The sequence below is a fragment of the Ursus maritimus genome, unplaced genomic scaffold, assembly GCF_017311325.1.
Source record: "Ursus maritimus isolate PB19 unplaced genomic scaffold, ASM1731132v1 scaffold_15, whole genome shotgun sequence".
NCBI classification, from domain to species: Eukaryota; Metazoa; Chordata; class Mammalia; order Carnivora; family Ursidae; genus Ursus; species Ursus maritimus.
Window position 1 is genome coordinate 14,977,714 of NW_024423897.1, and position 21,504 is coordinate 14,999,217.

Sequence of the window (21,504 nt, forward strand, 5' to 3'; positions counted from 1 at the left end):
GTTGAGTTTGCCAAGTTTGAGATTAAATACTTCTCAGTGCATCTGTGTGTTTATATGTCACTTCTGCTCGACCCAAAGTTTCAGGAGGTAAAGGATTATGCATTTGATCACAACTGTATTCCTAGTGCGTGGCAAGGTGCCAATACACACAGACAGCAATAAATATTTATGGAAATGTTGATTGAATAAATGATCACACAACTAGGGGAAAAAATCTGCATGGAAATGTACTGAAATAGTAAGAGATAAATGTCTAGGTGATTTTTGTTTTCTTCTTATACATTCCTCCATTTCTCAAATTTTTCACAAAGAGCATACATTCCTAGTATACTCAGAAAAATAATCAGTGTCGAAAGAAAGGGGGGGTGAAAGAGAGACACAGAGTTTTGTGCCTGTCTCAGCCTATTCATAGTAATGCTATTGGCTAGAAATGCCTAGGGGCACTCACCTGGGCCCTGGTCAGCTTCCCACAAATACCTCCCCTTTCCAAACCAATGTTACGACTGGACCAACCTATATGGTTCTTATGATTGCAAGATGCCCTTCAGCAACAGCATGGGGGAATTTTGAAAAAATAAAAGTTTATTACTTACAAGAGCCAAAAATTGCACAGCACACCTGGGGCCACACAGCAAGGTTCCAAGTAGAGAGAGAGAGAGAACTCTTGGCTCAGGGGCCAGGGATTCTGCTTTTATTGGGTCAAGGGTGGGGCCTAGTGTTTCATGCTTGCTCTTTGTTGGTGAATTTAAAATATAAGAGTGGGCTGGGGTGCTGGGGTGGCTCAGTTGGTTAAGCATCTGACTCTTGACTTCAGCTCAGATCATGATCTCAGGGTCCTGGGATCCAGGCCCACGTCAGCGGGGAGTCTGCTTGAAGATCTCTCTCTCTCTCTCTCAAATGAATAAATAAATCTTTAAAATATAATAAAATAAATTTTAAGAGTGAGAATTTAAAGTGCAAGAAAAGACAAGGGGTCCAAATGATCAGTTATGGAAATCAGCTAAGATCTCTAAAACAAAGGAGCCTCAGTTGGAGAGGTAGCCTGGCCCTTTCTCTAGTCCGTGGCTGGCAATGTGTTTATTGGAGACAGCCAGTCATTGAAGTGGATGCCCCTTTGAAATGGATGTCTCAGCAATCAAAGCTTAAGTTAGGCACTTGCAACACAAAAAAGGGAAAAAAATAATCCAACTGTTAGGGCTAGAGAGAGAGACAGAGAGAAAAAGAGAGACCTAGCTACTGTCTTCCAATAACCTGGAAGCCTGGCTCGTTTTTAGGATACCCCACACTTGGGGCCATTATTTTTCCTCTGCTCATTCAGAGCTGCCTAATAAACCCCTCTACTTCCCTTCTTGTTGCCTTTGCCTGGCCATTCCTCACATTCTACAAGTGTCCCCATCTGGTCCAGGAGCACCTATGTACTTGGACAGTGATTTGCATTAAACCACCCCTGGAAGCAGGTAAACAGCAGTGTACACTCACCTGCATGGTCTAATTCACCTTCCAGAGGCTTCCAACTCCAAGTTTATTTATTTTTTTTTAAGATTTTTTATTTATTTGACAGAGATAGAGACAGCCAGAGAGAGGGAACATAAGCAGGGGGAGCGGGAGAGGAAGAAGCAGGCTCCCAGCGGAGGAGCCTGATGTGGGGCTCGATCCCAGAATGCCGGGATCACGCCCTGAGCCGAAGGCAGACACTTAACGACTGAGCCACTCAGGTGCCCCTTCCAACTCCAAGTTTAGGGAAGGGTTAAAAATCATGTGAGATCATAGGCACTAGTGGCTTTGCAGTGCGGAAACTGTCCATGCAGATGGGAAGTGTGACATCGAATTTATTTATTTCACTCACCAGTGGCTCAGCTTCAAACATCTGGTCATTTCCATGCCAGGCTGGTCTCCAAGTAGTACTTGGGGGCAACAGACCACATGGCCACCATGTTCCTATTCATTCATCCAATAATTCCCTCCACACTGAAGAGAAAGCCAATAAAGATGAGACTAATTATTATCTCCAAATAGAGATAGCATTCTGGTCATCATCTGAAAGAATCTGTGGGAGGAATAAAGAGGGGGTTCATAATTGACAAAAATGTATGGATTATGTAAAGTGTTATGGGGCTACCAAGAAGTAGAGGGTCCATCTCTGTCCTCAGCGCAGAAAGTTTCCAGGCTAGTTGCATATTCAAAATGATCACATAGAAATATCAACAACAATACAAGGTAAGATAAATAGAAGCCATAATTGTCCAACAAGTGATAGTGACAGAGAGTGACATGCAGGTCAACTCCCCCAGTTCTCATGAAGTCAAGGTCACTGCTTCACATCCTTAAGTTTCATGGCATAGCAGAGTGCTACCGGCCCAAGTAACCAAAAAATCCCAGCTCAAAGGTCTTGGGTAACAATGGAAATATCACTTCATATTTGACAAAGTCCCAAGGTAGGGCAGGGATTGGTTGTGTAACGGCTCACGAAGTCATCCAGAATCCTGCTTCTTTCCATCTCTTCACTCTGCCGTCAGTGATTGCTTCAACCTCAGACTTGGAATTTAAATGGCTGGGGCAATTACAGGCATGACATTGAGACATAACAATCCCTTCTTGTGGTTTTCTATTAGGAATGAGAAAACTTCCCTTGGAAACCCTCCAAAAAATTCCCCTAATGTATTCTTGGCTAGAGCTGAGTCATGTGCTCCATGAGACAATCCCTGGCAAAGGGACAGAGATGATCCTCAGATCAATGAGACCCACCACTGGAGGTGGGAATAGGGCTGTCTTCTTCTGGACTGGATACATGGGGAATGGCTTTCGTTAGGAAGGAAGGGTGATGACTGCTAAGCAGGCGACCAATAATGTCTACCACTCGTGCTTAATTCTAAAGGTAAGAAACATTTTAGACCTACAGAACCTGACATTGCAATTACCTTCCTAGCTTCATATCACTACTCTACACCTTCATCACACACACACACACACACACACACACACACACACACTCCCCTAGGCTAGCCAGACTCCAATTCTCTCAGTTCTTCAAAAGCGATGTTTCTCATACCACTCTGGAATTCTTTCTGCTTCTCGGCTCTGGGCTAATTACACATCTCTGTTTGCCTAGACCAGTCCTGGTTTATACCTATTATCCTAGCATACTACTAACAGTGCCTACTTCATTCTTGAAAATGTTCCAATTTAGATATGAGCATGAACAATATCAAGAAGAAATGGATTTGGGGATTAGGTGTGCAAAGTCAAGGAGACAGAGGAGTCCTGAGTGCGTCTCAGGCATCTGATCTGAGAGGCTGCATAGGTGGTAGGGTCGGCCATCAAAACAGGGAATCAGGAAGGGGATGGTTTAAAGGAACATGTTAATGAGTGACGTTTATAGTGTTCTGCAGAGTTCAAATACGGTACAGAACAAAGAGAGTTTATTGACATCAGGAATTCACTGGCTATCTTTCCTGGAGCATTCAGAGAACAGCCCAGAATCATCATTTGAAGGTAGAAGAGGATGTTTATTGATGACCTAGTTTTTAATGGGAAAACGGAGTCTTCACAAGATTCGTTAAGACTCAGTGGCAGAGCCTGGACAAAAACTCCTGACACTTGACTCATCATTCATGGAATTGTCTGCTGTATTATGCTGTCCCTTCCTGGGTGCTGAAATGGTAGGGATGAGTGAAAATGGGAAGGGTGCAGGATCAACACAAATCAGTCTCCATCAGTGTAGACAAAGGATTCTACTCTGCATCTCCGCCATTGCCGCCTTCGTCGTGGCCACTGTTATGTCGAGCTTGGACTGTGGCAGTATCTTCGTCACCGATCTCCCCACTGCCTCCAGCTCATTTTCCTCAAATCAGCAAATACATCACATCACTTCTCTACCTAAAACCCTTCAAAAAATTACCAAAGCTGTTCAAAGGGCGAAAGGAACTGATACTGTAACAACTGGATAAACATCTGGGAAAAAAGTAACTAACCCCCATATGGTCAATAATATAATTCAAGGTGAGTCACAAATCTCAGCATAAAAACTAAAACTACACTGCTTCTAGAAGAAAACTTAGGAAAATAATTCACAACCTGGGGGCAAGCAAAGATTGTTTAGATGCAAAATGAAAAGCACTAACCACACACAAAATGGTTTGATATACGTGTGTGTATGTTTTTGTGCGAGTCCATATATATGTGAAATTAATAAAGAAGACAAAAATCCGTATTAAAGAAACTTCACAAAAGAAGACATAGGAATGGCCAAAAAGCAAATGAAAAGGTGCTCTAAACCATTAGTTATAAAGAGAAGTCAAGTGAAAATGAGAATGAGATACCCCTTCATACCCCATTAGGAGGGTTAAAATTAAAAAGGACAGAAAACCCAAATGTTGACAAGTTTGTGGCCCAACCAGAACTCTAATGCATTGCTGTTTGGAGGATAAAATCCCCGACTACTTTGAAATACTGTAGGCATTTCCTTATAAAGTTAAATACACACCTTTTCAAAGAAGAAGAAAATTAGAAGACTTGCACTATAGAATTTCAAGACTTCTGATAACACTGTAGTAATCAAACTGTGATAATAATGTACGGATAGACATCTAGAACAATGGGACAGAATAGAGAATCCAGAAATAGACCCATAGTATATGATAAATTGATTTTTTTGACAAAGGTCTCAGCTAATTCAATGAGGGAGAGGGTAACCTTTTCAAAAAAATTGTGCAAGAACAAGTGGCTATGCATATACAAAAAAAAAATGAAACTTGAACTCTCATCTCACATCACATATAAAGGTGAACTCAAAATTGATCATAAATCTAAACATAAGACTAAAATTATAAATCTTCTAGAATAGGGGCGCCTGGGTGGCACAGCGGTTAAGCGTCTGCCTTCGGCTCAGGGCGTGATCCCGGCGTTGTGGGATCGAGCCCCACATCAGGCTCTTCTGCTATGAGCCTGCTTCTTCCTCTCCCACTCCCCCTGCTTGTGTTCCCTCTCTCGCTGGCTGTCTCTATCTCTGTCAAATAAATAAATAAAATCTTTAAAAAAAAAAAATAAAATAAATCTTCTAGAATAAACCCTTGTGATCTTGGGTTCAGGAAAGGACATCTTAGAAAGGACACAAAGTATGAACCATAAAAGAAAACATATTTAAATTTGGACTTCATCAAAATAGAAAGAAAATTGCTTTTTGAAATCTACTGTTACAAAATTGAAAATATATGCTACAGACTGGGAGAAAATGTTGGCTAAACATGGATTTGATAAAGGATTTGTATAGAAAATACATAAAGAATTCTCAAAACTCAGAAGAAAACAAATAACCTAATGTTTTAAAAATGAAAAAAGATTTGAGCAGACATTTTATCAGACAATATAAGACTGGCACATAAGCACATGAAAAGATGCTCAATATTATTAGTCATTATGAAAATGCAAATGAGAACCAAATGAGGAAAATGGCAAAGTAAGGATCTTTGAAAATTCTTCCCTCAATAAAAGCAATTAAAACTTGCAAAAATGGTTAGAATCAACTTTTTCAGCACTCTGAAAATTAACCAGTCTTGCAGCAATCTGGGGAGCATTTATTCAAGAAAAACAGATAAATCTCAGGAAGAATGCAAGTTCTGTGGCATTCTAATTTGCCCTAGTCCCATTCCCTACTCTCTAGCTCCAGAGTAGTTTTGAAAACTAACCGCCCCAAGTCATGGTAAAAACCAGCAATCTGGCAGCCACCTGAAGAGGTAGAATGGGGTTGGAGCTACTTCAAAGCCCCGTTCCCAAAGAACTGTCATTATATGACATGTCTGGTGATTCCTAGAAGATCGTATTTGCTATATTTATTTGACTTGGGTCAGAACTCACCAGTGCCTCTCTGGGTGCACTAGCCAAAAACAGTTACAGGCAATTGCTTAATTTCATGGTTGTCCGAGGTTGCTGGGGCAAACAAACTGAGGGCTTCAGAGGGGAAGGGGGTGAGGGAATGGGATAGGCTGGTGATGGGTATTAAGGAGGGCACGTATTGCATGGTGCACTGGGTGTTATACACAACTAATGAATCATCGAACTTCACATCAAAAACCAGGGATGTACTGTATGGTGACTAACATAATATAATAAAAAATATTAATAAAAAAATAATTGAATTATTTTTGGGGGAAAAGAACTGTACTATCAAGTCCTGGTCTCCAAAGACAAAATTATAACAACGTTCTGCTAAAAACAAAACAAAACAAAACAAATGAACTAACCAAAAAGCATAAAAGGGAAAGTTAGGGGTGAGATACCCATAAGGCCTTTAAAAGCTTTGACGTGTCTCTGAGAATCTAAAAGGCCATGTGCACACACGGGGCTGTGCACACAGACGGGAAAGATCTGGGAAAGCCCTAAGTTTGGATTGACGTTGAGGCTCTGTACAAGCAGGAAGTGAAGGATAAGGTAGAAACGTCAACTGCCTGGCTGAGTGTTCAAGGCGTGTTCCAGCATTAATGCAGAGCCCTCTGCAAAGACTGGGACTTACATGGGCTCCAGGTGTTTTAAGGCAAACTGTCTAATCAACAGATGACCAGTAAGCTAACTAAGCAATGACTTCGTAGTCGCACTGAACAAAATATAAATTTTACAGAAATAGGTCAGAGAAGTCACTAAGCAAACTAACAACAATAACTACAATAAACAGCAACAAGAACCCTGGGGAGGGGAGAGAATCTGATTTCCAGAGTTGCTACATTATTTCATTTAAAATGTCCAAGTATCAACGACAGAAAAATTGTGAGATATGTAAAGAAACAAGTATGACTGAAAGCAAAAGGCAATCAGTAGAAACTCTCCGAGAAAGCACAGACATGGGACTTAGTAAACAAAGAATCTAAATTCTTTATTTTAAATATGTTCAAAGAAATAAGGTATACCATGTCCAAAGAACTAAGGGAAATTATGAGAACAATGTCTCACCAAACACAGGATATCAATGAAGAGATAGAAATTATATAAAAGAACCAAATAGAAGCTATGGAGTCAAAAAGTACAACAACTGAAGTGAAACGTCACTAGCCATGCGACAGCATTTTTGAACTGGCTGAAGAAAGATTTAGCAAATATGAAGATAGGTCTATTGAGATTATCCAATCTGAAGAATAGGAAGAAAAAAGAATGAAGAAAAATTAACAGAGCCTCAGGGACCCATGGAACACCTCAGAAACCTATGGAAATCTCCATCAAATATGCAAAATTGGAGTCCCATGAGGAGCGTGGTCATGGTAAGGGGCAGAAAGAATGCTAGAAGAAGTAACGGTCAAAAACTTCCCAAATTTGAGGGAAAGCACCAACCTACGCCCAAAATGCTCAACAAACCACGTAGGAAAAGACTCAGGGAGATCCATGCCTGGACATAACCATAATCCAAGTGTCAGAACCAACGCCAAATGACATTCTACTGCACGCTAACGAGAATGGCCAAAATTAAAAGGGGCATGAGGTCACTGGCATTCTTATGCATTTCTGGTAGAAATGCAAAGTGGCACAGCTACTTTGGGATACAGTTTTTACTTTCGTATAAATTAAACACACACTTACCGCATAACTCAGCAACTCCACTCTTATGTACCCAAGAGAAATAAAACATAGAATCTCACAAGGACTTATATCTGAATGTTTATAGCAGCTTTTTTTAATGGCAGTCCCAAACTGTAAAAAACAAAAACAAAAACAAAAACAAAAAACAAACCCTCAGCGTTTACAAATGAATAAACAAATAGTGGCATATCCATTGCATGAAATACTACTCGGCAATACACAGGAATGAACTACTGAGGCATGCATCAACATGGCAGAATCTCAAAAGCATTAGGCCAAGTGAAAGAAATGAGACATAAAATATTACATAACTTGATTTCATTAATATATGAAAGTCTAGAGAAGGCAAAACTATGGTGATAGAAATCCTATCAATGGTTGACCAAGACAATAGATGAGGAACTCATTGACTCCAAAGGGACATAAGGGAACTTCGGGGGAGATGATATAAATGTTCTCTGTTATACCTTTGGTGACGTTTACATACTGTATATATTTGTTAAAACTCGTTAAAAATTTATTTAAAATAGGTGAATTTTATTATATGTAAACGATTCCTCCATAAAATGGATTCATTCAAAAAATAAAAGAAGGGATAATAATATGCATACCTATAGTACAACATTTTCACTCCAGTTATTTACCCAAAAGAAGTGAAAGCATATTTCCTCAAGGAGACTCATACAGAAATGTTTATAGCAGCTTTATTCACAAAGGCTAAAAACCAAAGGAAAAAAGTCCTTCCACAAGAGAGTGGATGAGCCAACTGTAGTCTATTCATACAAATAAATGATACTTAATAATACAAAGACATCGATAACTTGGATGAATCTCAGAAACATTACGGTGGGCAAAATCTAGACTCCGCATAATACAGATTGTATGATTTCATGTGTATGAAACTAAGGAGAAGCAAAACAGGGGCGCCTGGCCGGTTCAGTCAGTTAAGGGTTGACTCTTGATTTCAGCTCAGGTCATGATCTCAGGGGTGTGAGACCTCGCTGGGCATGGAGCCTGCTTAAGATTCTCTCCCTCCCTCTCCCTCTGCCCCCACCTCCACCCCTGCTTGCGCGTGCACACACACTCTCTCTCTCTCTAAAGAAGAGAAGAAGAAGAAGAAGAAGAAGGAGAAGAAGAAGGAGAAGGAGAAGGAGAAGGAGAAGAATTCAAATATACGGTGATAGAAATCAGAAGAGTGGTATTACCTATTGGGGGTGGTAATTGATTTGAAGGGGACGAATGGGAAATTTCTTGGGGGAATCAAAATATTCTCCATCACGGCTAGGGAATTGGTTATAGGGTGTATGCACTTTTATTCTTCATAGCATGGTACACCTAAGTTCTCTGTGTTGCAGTATATGCAAATTTTACAAACTTTGAAGGATTCTCATTGCATTTAGAATAAAATTCAAACTCCTTATAAAGGCCTTTAAGATACCAGCTCCCTCTCCAATTTCCCTTATTCCACACTGTCCTTCCCTCCCCTTCCTCCAGGCATACGAGCTTCCTTTAGGACCTCAAACCTGCCTTAGTAATCCAGGCCTTTGCACATGCTGTCACTTTTGCCTGGATACTCTCCTCTGCCCCTTTGCTGGGCTGAGTCATTCTCATACTTACAGGTTTCAGATAAAGGCCACCTCCTCCAAGAGGCCTTCTTGACTGTACCTAAAAGTGGCCTCCTTGGTCATTTGCCTCTGTCCCTAGTTGGTTGCACTCACAGTACTTATTAACAGTTCTTCATATTTTGTGGTCTAGTCACTTCTTTTTGCCGCCCACAGAATGGAAGTTCCCAGCTCTATCAACAGTCGTATTTTGTTTTTCATTGTTGAGGGGAGTGGGGATATAGGGTTAAAGTTTGTTTTTGTTTTATTTTTTTTAAATAGATTTATTTATTTGCTAGACAGCATGTGCAAAAGCAAGCAGAAGTGGGGCTGGGAGGGGCAGAGGGAGAGGGAGAAGCAGACTCTTGCTGAGCTGAGAGCCCCGAGGCCCTGGAATCATCATCTGAGCTGAAGGCAGATGCTTAACAGACTAAGCCACCCAGGCGCCCCTAAAGTTAGTTTTTATTTAAAAGCAACAGACATCAATTTTTCTCCAAATCTGTCTCAAGCACTTTTTCATCCCCGCCAGTCCTGACTTTCCAAATTAAATTAAAAGTTCCTAAGGGTGGGCATCAGGTTTCTTCATTTCCAAGTGGGACCCCCTAGCCACTCACTTGGTTTGATGCAGCCTGCCGCAAACGCCCTACCTGCCCCCTGTTCAGCCCACCTGCTAATAGGTCAGAATAGAAGAATCCCCAGCCTGGGACATCTTGGTTGGGTCAAGCTAAAAATATTTCTAGAAGACCTCTGTGGAAATACAAATATATTCTTTGGAGTGGATAAAATGTTGTCAGGCAGGTATCATTATTAATAGCACTCTTTTGCTTTTAAAAGTGTCCCGGTTTGGACACGAAATTCTATTGTCGTGCTACCCAGCAGGAAACCTCACTGACACAGTGACAAGGAGGAGACGTAAGTTGTGGTGGGGGCTGAGGGACAGGTAGCTGGCAAGTGAGACAGGTGCATAAGCAGAAAGGAGATGTCAGAAATGCAGGAAGGCGCAGGAATGGTGAACGGGGGGTGACGAGAGAGAGCCCATTAAGGGAACAGGAGCCGTTGAGACAAACTTTTCTCCTTAACAACTTTGTCAGGTGCTAGTTCAGACTTAAACCACATTGAACTTTCCTTGAGGTGAAGGTGATCAGCACCAGTCTTGTCTACAGGAAAATTAATGCATACTCACAATTTATATTCAACTTGCAATCCTTGTTTATTCTAGAAAAAGAGTTAGGAGCTTCTCCTTCGACACTTTAATCCTTGGCCTCATCGTTTTCCAGCAGTGGATGGAGCCGAGCACAGATGAAGCGCTGAGGGAGGGCTGCTGGGGAGCGGGGAGGTCCTCTGGGAGCCCACAGGCGGTGGGTTTGAGCACAGAATGCTGGCTAGACGGCACCAGTGCCCTGATCGCTCTGGGTGAGCTACGTGCCATTTCCAAGAACACTTATCTCAGGTTCCCTGGCCTGACAGTTCGCTGTTTGCACCTCTTATGCAGGGCTGGTCTACAGAGAAAAACTGCTTTCCAGATTTATCTCTCTCCTGAGCCTGGAAAAGAATCTCCTTTCCACTCTGACCTCCTGCCACGGCTGTTGGCAGGAGATGATAACCCAGCACCCATCACCCAGTAAAATGTTTCCGGGTGTTTTCCACTGAAGGTCTGCCACGGAGAGAGAGGCTGGATTTGCCTTTCTGCTCCTTCTCCACCACAGGCTGCGAAAGCAAGGGCACCCCGGCGGCAAGCGGCTTCACACCCATGCTCACCATAAACCACGCAAAGGGGAGACGAAGTATCGCAGTTTTCATGAAGTGTAGACACCTGTACTCCAAATATGGTCACTTGGCAGCCTTTTGAATCCCCTCACTTTTTCTGCCCCAGCTTGGCTCTCTCTCAGAACTGTTTTCCAAGTGGCAGCTTGTGTTTATTCTTCTGGGCTTTCGGAGAACTTAGGGAAGGAAAAAATCAACAAAGAGTAGTTATGCGCGTGGAAAACCATATGCTTCATAAAACCGGGGATGTGCTGTGTTTAAGGCTACGGGAAGATATGCAAAAATAAACACCTGCGACTTCCCAATCTACCTAGATTAGGAAGTCCAAAAAGCCTGTGCTCATATGCAAAAAATACAGCCTGACTTAAATTCCACAGATTGTTAAAGCTGAAAGCTGAAAGAGCTCCTCCAAGGGTTGCAGATTCATGTGGGGAGCAGACAGGTTGTAGAAATGAGTCAAGAGGGGTAGGCAGGGCCAGGGGGGAACTGGGATGGGGTGGGGACCGCCCAAACTCGTTCCTTCAGGCAAGTATTGCCACTCAACAGCACAGAAACAAGAAAGCTAGAAATCCAGATTCTTTTGTGAATCCTCCTGACTTTTTCAGTGTTCTCGGGTCGTTCAGATTTATTTTAAAATATCGTAGAGGTCGAACAACACTGCAAATAGGATCTGACCCACGGACGTCCAGTTTGAGAACTCTTCTGGAAAGATGCCCTAATTTAGTAATGGATGAGTGGTTTGATGTAAAGGAAAGCTTTCATGAAGTCACACTGATGACGACTACCAGATGTCACCAGGGCTCAGCTTTCACAACTCTTGTCCTGGTATTCTTTCTCCTAATTCTGATACTGTGCGACCTGCTTTAACAGGGGATGATGCTTCATGGATAGGTTTTCAGATGATCAATTCAGTTGTGCATTTTTCCTGTCATTTTTTTTTTCTATTTGTCCCTCAAGATCTATTCTGCATCCTTCTTTATCTTGCTTTGTCTCAAGAGGCTGACCTGTACTGTCTAGTCCTTGTCCTTTGGCCTTCAGTGGAGGTTACCCAATGAGAGCCCCCAATAAGAGCTCGGAGAGAAGGTGGGAGGAAATTGATGTGCTTCTGTCCACGAAAGGCTCCTGTCAAGCAGCATGTTCCTCGGAGCTTATTTCTCCGGGTTTTAGGAACCACACCCTCTTGCCCCAGACTTAGAGGTGGCTTCTAATTATTGCTGGATTCAGAGTGCTTCGTTCTTCCTTGTTGGGCTCCCCAAACCCTGTCCATAAGTTTGTGAATAGTTCCTTTATGAATATATCTTTAATTACCAGCTGAGGCAGAGTAAGCAGCTAGCCTGGTTTGCCTGAGACTTTCTTTTAGCACTAAAAATCTCGTGTCCTGGGAAATCCCTCAGTCCTGGGCAAAGCGATAGTTTGTCAAGCTATGTATGAGCTCTGTCTGTATCCTTCTTTAAAACCTGCTGCTTCCTTTATCATTCTATTCCTTCTCTCATACCTTTAATAATGTCACACATTCTTACTTTGTTTCTTTATGAGAATATTTAACTATTCTTACACTATCTTACAGATACTTCTATTATTTCTGGTTCTTAGAGAGCTCTTTAGCCTTTTGCTGTGCTGATGACTCTCACTCATGGTGGTTAATTTCCCTGTGTGAGTCCTTTGTGGCTCTTGTGCCCCAGCAGTTTCACGATTGCTTCTATTTTATCCTAAGGGTTCAACAGACCTGAGCAGCTCATCCTAACTTCGTAGCGGTACACATTTGGATACCACACCCATATGTGGCACAGACTTGGGATTATGGTTTCTTGGACATACCTTTTTTTTCCCTTCTTTAAACCAGAGCCTTAGACAGGTGGCAAGCTTTCTTCTCTCTTTCCCAGACTCAAATGTGGAGATTTTATACTCACCATTCTATAGACATGTAACTTGTCAAGGCTCACAGCTTTATGCCGAAGCTCTGGTCTGGTTTCCCTGCCTGGCAAGGGCTTGAGGCCACATCTCCCAGAAATCTAGCAAGTGTCAAGTCCCTAACCTTTAGCTATCAGGGGCTGTATCTGGGTCAGAAATTTTGCAGAAATGCCAGCCCTCCATTACAGTCCTGGCTTTGATTCCCCTTTTCATTCCTTACACCAGGGGATTTTTTCCCTGTCTTTCATGCCAGAATTTTATAAAATTCTATTTCTATCTTTTCATTCAGCCTTTCTATGAATCTGTTCTGCCATACTGTCAGAACCAAAGATTACTTTGAAACACTGAAGTTCATACGCAGCATAAACTAGAAATATGCTTTAATGCCGTGGTGCTTCGGCCCTTGCAGAGTCAGTGAGAGAATTTGGCTCACAAATTGAGGCCAAAATGCAGCAAGTCTGAGGGGCCAGGCTTGGATACCTAACCAAGTGTGAGTCACTTCTGATGCTAGTCTAGTCTTATTTAAGGTGATTGGCACCATGAGGCAAGGTGGAAATGAAATATTCATTGCCCATTCAATATTACCTAATTTGTATGTCCAAGTGTTGACAAAAGAGAAGCCTTTGCCGTCTACTTTATGAGTAATTGTAGATTAATAGGCAACCCCGCACCCATTCTAGTGAGAAGAGAATAACTTACATTTGCCAACTGCTCGACAACATGGCCCGGTTTCAACTGCAGATGTCACCCATCCTGCTGGAAATTTAGAGGGATCGAGAGACTTCCTAAAGGAGGCAACTCTGAATAACACTACAGAATGTGGAATCGGAGAATCTTAAATAACCAAGGTTAAAAAAACATTGAAGATCATCTTATTTCACAGGTGAGGAAGATGAAGCCCAACCAGGATTTCAGGTTTAGACATTTCTTCCAACTCTTCCAAGCACTTTCACAGTACAGCTCAATAATCATTTTGCTCCTGCCGTTGTGTTCTCATTATATGGCTGGCTAGATTTTTTTTTTCATCGAAAAGTTGTATCGAACAGATCTTTGAATGCCCCATACCTGCACGGATCTTACAGGCGGGACCACAGTGCTACATCCGTCAGAATGACTTACAGCCCAAAGATGGCAGCTTGTTCTGCGTTTGCTTAATGAATACATAGGGCCCTGAGGTTTCCTAGGGCTTGATCAGAGAGGAAATGCCCAGGGTTTTGATGCTTTGCAAATGTCAGTCTGAAGTTCCAGATATTTCTCCTAACCCGTAGGTTGTCAGTCCAAGAACCAGGCCCCCACAGCACAAAGCAGATGCCTCGACCCACTCCCCAGCTGGAGCCCTCTTTAAGGGGTTTCCGCTCAAGTCAAGAGCTAGGAGTGGGAGACCCTCGTTCTGAGTCTCATTTTTTCATCCAATAACAGAGGCAAGAGCCAGTGGGAGAGGGTCCCAGAGGAAGAAGGCAACGTGGGAGAGAAGCATATGGGAGAAGCATTACTGTAATTAGAAAAGGGGAAAACTAGTAAGTGTTGTTTCAGTCCTTTGCGTTAGTTCTCTTATTAATCATTACCAAAATGCTGTGAGCTAAGTACCACTCTTAATCTCATTTTACAGATGAGAAAACTGAGGCACAAAGCAGTCAAGTAGGAGATCACACAGCTGGTAAAGGGCAGAAGCAGAATTTGATTCAGGCACTCTGACTCAAGAACCTCCAATCTTAACCACTATACATGCTGTGTCCTGTACCCTGGGGAGCACCACAGCTCACCCATGATGTGTACCTGTCCTTGTGAGACTGCTCAGGAATGCGCCCCTCTAGTAGAGTTTTAGGTTTTAATACTAACAATACCTGGATACTTGTTATATACAAACACTGGTTTAAGTGCTTTATATGCACATATTACCTCATTTATCCTCACAACTCTATGAGGTGTTATTATTCCCATTTTACTGATAAGAAAACTGAGGTTGAAAGGAGGTTAAGTTACTAGCCCAACATCAGACAGGTAGTCAGCCGTAGAGGCCATATTCAAATCCAGACCTTCTAATTTCAAAGTCTGAGCTCTCGTTACTATGACAGTGGATCTCAAAGTTCAATGTGTACCGTGGGAATCTTTTAAGAAAGCAGATCTCAGGCCTCTACTCCCAGGTTCTGAATCAGTCGATCTGGGGAAATCCCAGGAATCTGTCTTCTTAAACTTTTCAGAATTGAGGACTCTTGCTTTGCCAACTCCCACCTCACCATACTGCCTCTATGACTGAAACAGATCAGACATACACTGGTCAGTGGATTTCAGTTCTAACAACATAGTATGGCTAAAGCCTGCTCTCTGCTGCTGGTCAGATTATCCAAACCCAATAGATTGCACGCTATTGCTCACTGTATTGGCTCATTACATTGTGGATGTTCTTTTCCCCCCCTCTACACATAGACCTGAGTAATAAGGTGTCTGTGTTAGTTGGGACATTTTTCATTGCAAATGACAAAAATACAATTAAAACAAACTTTTGCAAAAGGGGAGAATTCACTGGCCATTGAACTGAAGATTCCAGGAGTAAATTTACCTTCAGGTATGGCTTGATCCAGGTAGTCAACTGGTATCACCTGAAATTCGTCTCTGTCTACTTCTCAGTTTTGTTTTCCTCTGTGTTGGCTTCATTCTCAGGTCCAGCCTCCCCTCAAGAGCTGATGGCCATCTGAAACTCCAAGCCATATTCGTGTAGTTTAGTGACTCCTGCAGAAAGAGAGAGCCTCATTCCCGATTGTTTTGGCAAAAATCCCGAGTCCGAGTCTCATCAAGCTGTGTTGATTTAAATTCTCATTCTTGAGCCAAACACTGTAGCCTGAGGGTGTAGAATATTCCAACTGGTTAAACCTGGTAGGTGGGGGTGGGAGGTGCAGGGTCAGCCTGATCATAGCACATGAAATGAGACTGAGGGGGAGGTGGTTCCCCCCCCCCAAATAATGAAGGACATAAAAGGAATAGATGAGAGGCAGGTGAAAGTTACCCAAGCCCAGCATTGGAGCAAGACGTCTGATTCCTGGAGCAGAGATGACCAGGCCACAATTGATTCTTCTCTAGGGAAACTGACCCATCAGGCTTTTCCCATACTCATAACTGAGTTAAGGTGGAATGGGAACCCTAACATTTCAGGTACTATCAGAACAAAACAAAACAAACTTGGCCCTTTACAAATGGAATAGAACACACAATAAAATTTCAGAGTTGAGAAGGATCTTATTGATCTTCCAGCCCAGCCACTTAATTTTGACATTTTAAAAAACCAACAGAATTAACCATTTTGAGTTAGAAACATCAATAAACCATTTACTGAGCACACAAGTAAGGAGCAAGTTTGTTGACGTCTGTGGAAACAGCACTAGAAAGTTTGGAGTCTTGAGTTCCAGTTCCAGACAAAGGAGGCAGGTCACTCGAACAATGTGGTTCCCCCCTTCCACCATCTGTGATTCATGAGACTTTTCTCAGCAACACCATATTGGGGTCAGGACTATAATCCAAGTCTCCCAGCCTAGAACTCTTTCTTTCATCTTTGCTGTCCCTGGTGGGAACTCATGTCCTCTCCCTTTCTTGGTCCTACTTTCTTTGCTCTTTCCTCCTGCTGTATTTTCCACCAATCAAAGGTTTGCATCATTCCTTCAGCCGGCGTCTACGGACTGCCCACAGAGCACGTAAAGATGGCGGGAAAGGAGTGACACGCTTGGGCTCTAGAATTTACAATTTGGACATCCTCAAGTTTCTTGGAAAATGTTTCTTTCCTGCCAATTCACCCCCATCTGCCATACTTTCCCCTCCATCTCAATAGTTCAGAGTTCTTCCTAGTTGTTCACGTCCCTTAAAACACCCTCCTGCTCAGACTCACCCCCTTTCTTGCTTTCCTGCCCCACGGGCGCAGAGTAACCTTTTTCGGAGCTCATTCCGCACCACCTGACACAATCCGTTAAATTTTAATGGCAAGTGCTTAGCAAAAAGATGACGAGCTTCACTGGCAATTCAAACCAGGTTATTGGGCACCATCTGCCTTCCTTCAAATTAATGGGAAGAAGGAATGGATCCTTTGGGCTTTGTTTATTTTTAGATTAGAGCAAAGGAACCCAGAGGGCTGCCTCTTGATCATGTTAATCCCCAGTCTAAATGAGGCCAAAATATCAAGGGGGAGAATAAATGACCATAAACAGGTTTCTATTCACATCCAGTAGTTACGGAAAAGCAGAATAAAGTGGTCCTGTCTCCCTGTCGTCATCCTATCATCCCCACCCATCCCTGGACCCACTGGGAGAAAAGCAAATAGACTTACAGACCCAAGGAGGTAGCTGATCGAGACTTAGCTGGAGTAACTGGAGTGGCAAGCGCGTCCGTCTCTCCCGCAGCCCCTATCAAATTCGGGCCCAGTCGGTGGTTCTAAGTCACCTTCAATGGCAGCTCCGGAGGCAGTCAGAACTCCAGAGGAGAAGTTTGGACTTGACTAAGCTTCGAAGGATGATTCCACAGGCACTGTGGAGGAGACTAGGCTCCTCTGGTTTCCAAACGTGAGTGAGCACACGACTCCTCTCAGACACCGTTAAAAGGGCAGATCCAGGCCACATTTGCGCAGATGTCATTCAGTGTATCTGGGTGGGAGGAGCAAATTTGCTTTTAGCACACACTGAATAGTTCTGAGACAGAAAATTATTCTGGGGGCCGACCTTGAGACCTTCTCTCCGCATCGTGCCCCTCCCCGAGGCTGACCTTCTAAAACTCTCCCCATAGCAGGCATCAGGCATCGGCTCCAGAAGGCTCCAGTTAAAAAGCAAGCAGATCCCCCAAGAGATGAACCAATAACTCACCAACAGCTGCTATCCCATCAGCACCGATCCGTGAGCAGACAGAGGCACTGCACCGGGAGGGACAAGCACGGGGCTGATCAAGCTCGTAAGCTGGAAAGGCCTGAACACGGGCCTCCTGGGAGCAAGAACGTAGGGAAAGATTGGCCAGGTTGGGGTGGGAGAAGGGAGTTGAAGACCCTGGGTCCTAAGGGGTTTGGAGGGAGCCTTGCCAGGACAAGAAGAGAAGAGGAAATTGATGGGGGGTTGGAAAAGCCATGGAAAAGGATGAAAGATTCAATATAATTTTGGCTACCATACCCTTTCCTCTAGTGTTCTCCAGAATTGGCAGGAACACGGGGCCCTCTGATTTTCCCACCCTTGATACAGTACCGGGTGACTGCGGGGGGATGTCTGTATTAGCAACATTCACACTAATACATTAATAAAATCATCTTACTGGCTTAATGTGTTCGTACACTGTAAAGTATTAAAAATAACTTTTGACAACTTACTGGCAAATGATTTCATGTATTTCTCTGGCAATTACCTCCTTCAGGAGGTTCTCGAGCAATCTATTCAATGCATTCTATTTTACAAGCTCCCTTTGGTGTCCCGTCAGTACCTCATAATTGGAAAATTATTTTGCCGTTAAAAAAGCTTGGGAAATGCTGAAGTCCACACCTTCGTTTCTTCTTCAAGTCCTCTTCTTTCCAGACTCCCAGGGTGGGGAACTCTGTGGCGGTGGCAGCTCAGCGTGCTTCTGGAAATGTCCACTGGGAAGAGCGTTCTTCCTTAGGTGCAATCCAATGGTTCGGAGAGTTTAGCGAACATCAGAATGAGTGGTGGGTTTGTGAAACACAGCTTGCGGGCTCCAGCCCCAGAATTTCTGAAAATCTGCACCTAGGACAAGCCCCCAGCTGCGGCCGCTGTCGCTGCTGCTGGTCCGAGACCAGCATTTGAGAACTACTGGCCTAACCCAGGCCACCTCCTTATAATTTCCTCTCCCTCTTCCCTAACTCTGATTCCCAGAATGACTGAGCAAGTCAAATTCCTTTTCCACAACAAAGAACTTCAAACATGCAGCTTCCCACTGCAGTGTAAGCACCAGGGTAAGGACTGGGTCTGCAGCATTTTCCTTGCTTTATTCCCAGTGGCTCAAACAGTCAGTGCTGGCAACTTAGTGTGCATGCAAGAAAGATCTGTTGATTGACTGGCTGGCACACAGTAATCACTATATAATTGTAGCTCATTATTCTTATTACTTCTGAGGAATAACAATCTCACAAGGCAGATCTTCCTTCTAGAGGGCTCTAAGATAAGCTATAAATGCACTCTGACCCCGTCTGCTGTGTTTCCAGACCTAGAAGCAGGCAAAGAGTATACTTTTGCCCAAGGTAAGGAGTTTCTAGAATTTTCCATACACAGGCCTGGCAGGACTCCTATTGCCCTACATTTCTTTTAAGAATGGGGTCACAGAAGGAATGAAGTGATGGGTATTGTCACCAAAGAACCCTCCTATTGAGTGGAGGAAAAGTATGGAACTCAGCAATCCGATGGGAGATAAAAGAGTAAAACCAGCATTCCACAGGAGATGTGCTCTAGACGTCCCAGGAGTAATCTACCTCCATACTCCATAGCTGGAAAAGAACAAAAGAGAGGCTGTGCAAAGAGCCTGGGGTTTAAGCAGCAGCTCCTTATTCCTGTCCTTCCCAAGGGAATGAACCTCCATCTGGTTTCATTTGTCATTATCGGTGTTCCCATCTTAGGAATGGTGTCCCTCGGTGATGAAGCTGGTTTGCACCTTGTAGCTGGCCTTGGTGCTTCTCCAACCTTGGGAACCTTCACTTTGAGGAAGAAGAAATAAAAAACCTTTGAAATGAATACCTCTAAAGACAATTCGTTTTTGTCCTAAAGCATAAGTAGAGTATTGGAGAATTGAATGGAAAACTTCCTTTTCGGAGCTCTTCCCAGGCTCAGGAACAAGTTATTCCAAAGCTATCACAGGCGAGTGCCTCAGCAAAGAGAAAAAAACAGAGGAAACTATTGCTATAATTACGACTAATTACAATCTCATGATTCCATTTAATCTCCACAGAAGAAGTTCACCAACTGGAGAACGCCATTGATCCTCTGTGCCCGAGCCAATTAGATATTTTGGTCCAATCCAGAATGGTTACCCAGCCTTTGCCAGAATGAAATTGTGTTTAGAATTTTATTTTTATAGTCTCTGAGGCATCGCAGATTTTAACAGGACATTGGATCCCATCCATTCGTGGCACATCTGCTCCAACAAGATCTGCATATTTCAAAAATCATTAAGAAGTTAATACTGAAACCTATTTTAACTCTCTCTCTGATGACAAGTTGTTTTTTAATGTTCAAGGGTTTAAATTTCCCTTAGAAAAATGAAAATGATTCCTTTACCTTGGGATTTTGATCCAGATCGCGTGGAAGGAAAGACATGATAAGTGACATCTCAATTTGGGGCGCCTCATGAGTCAGGGGGACTTGGTTTTTGACGATGCTCTTTAATTGACTTGCTTGACACTGCCCTTCTCTGGGGTGTGGGAGAACCCTGAGAATCCCGCTTCCAGTCCTCCAGAGGTTTGCAGACTCCTGCCTTTCACTTCCTGAGGGTCAAAAATCATGGAAGGAGGTGGGGCCGGGCCCTTTACCTACCCTGCAATCGGAAGCAAGTTATTTATACCCTCGGACCCTCGCTTTCTTGGGGGGTAAGAGGAATAGCATGCTACCTGGCTGAACGTTTCCTGCGAGAATGGAAGACACAGCATCTGTTGTCCTAGGGCAGGGTGCAGGGTCAGTGCCCAAACAACAAGTTTATTTGTTTATTCAACCAAAAGCGAAGCCCAAAGAGTGAGTGCCCAATATAGGGACGCCGCTTTCCTGTTTGTTACAGTCTGGTGGAGGAAACAGATAGGAGTCAAATCATCACTCAGTTTAATTAGAGATGGAAATAAGTACAATAAAGGAGAACTTCCAGCAGAGGAGCTGCTAATTGGATGGGGATGGGGGTGGACCAGGGGTCAGGGCGGGGATGAGGGAAGATAGAGGAAGTCACTTTTGAACTGAGAACTGAAAGATGGGAGTGGGGGAGCCTCACTGCGGGCCCTGGGGGACAGCATCAGGGAAGGAGAACAAGGGAGGTAGCTGCAGAGACGGGGCTTGATGAACCACTGGCAATTTCACATAAATTACTAGCAAGCTTTAGCCAGTGAAGCCTTTGATTTAAACGACAAAATTTTACAAGTATGTCTTAGGAACAAACCTTTAATGTTGTGTGAAATGAAATTTATTGACAGCAATACTTCTTGACCCATTTCACTAATTTCTCTGAAAAGGTACCTAATTTATGTGAAAGAAAAGAAAAGGAAAAAAATATATAGTTAATATGTAGCTACATAGTTACCTACGGTAGATAGAAAATGCACGAATGCATTATAACTTATAATAAGGAGACATGAGCTTGATGTACAAGCTGGGACAGAGGCTCCAGCACGCTCATTACTAGTGTGTTATCCTAAGTAAGTTGTTTCCTTAGGGTTTTCTCTGTGCCGGGCACTGCGTTAGGTGCTAACAGGGAGTATACTATGGAATTTTCTCAACCACTCAGCGAGCTGTCAACGTACTCCTCGTCCTCCTTAACATTAGCTCATCTCCACTTTGCAGAAGGGACGGAAGTTCAGAAAAATTAAGCAGCATGCCCGGTTTTACCTAGGTAGTGAATGACAGGATTGGCATTTTAACCCTAGCACCCAGTTCCCAAATCGGCGCTCTTAAAACCACGGCATCATTTGCTCTGTCCAGCCTGGAAGGTGGTCACCAAC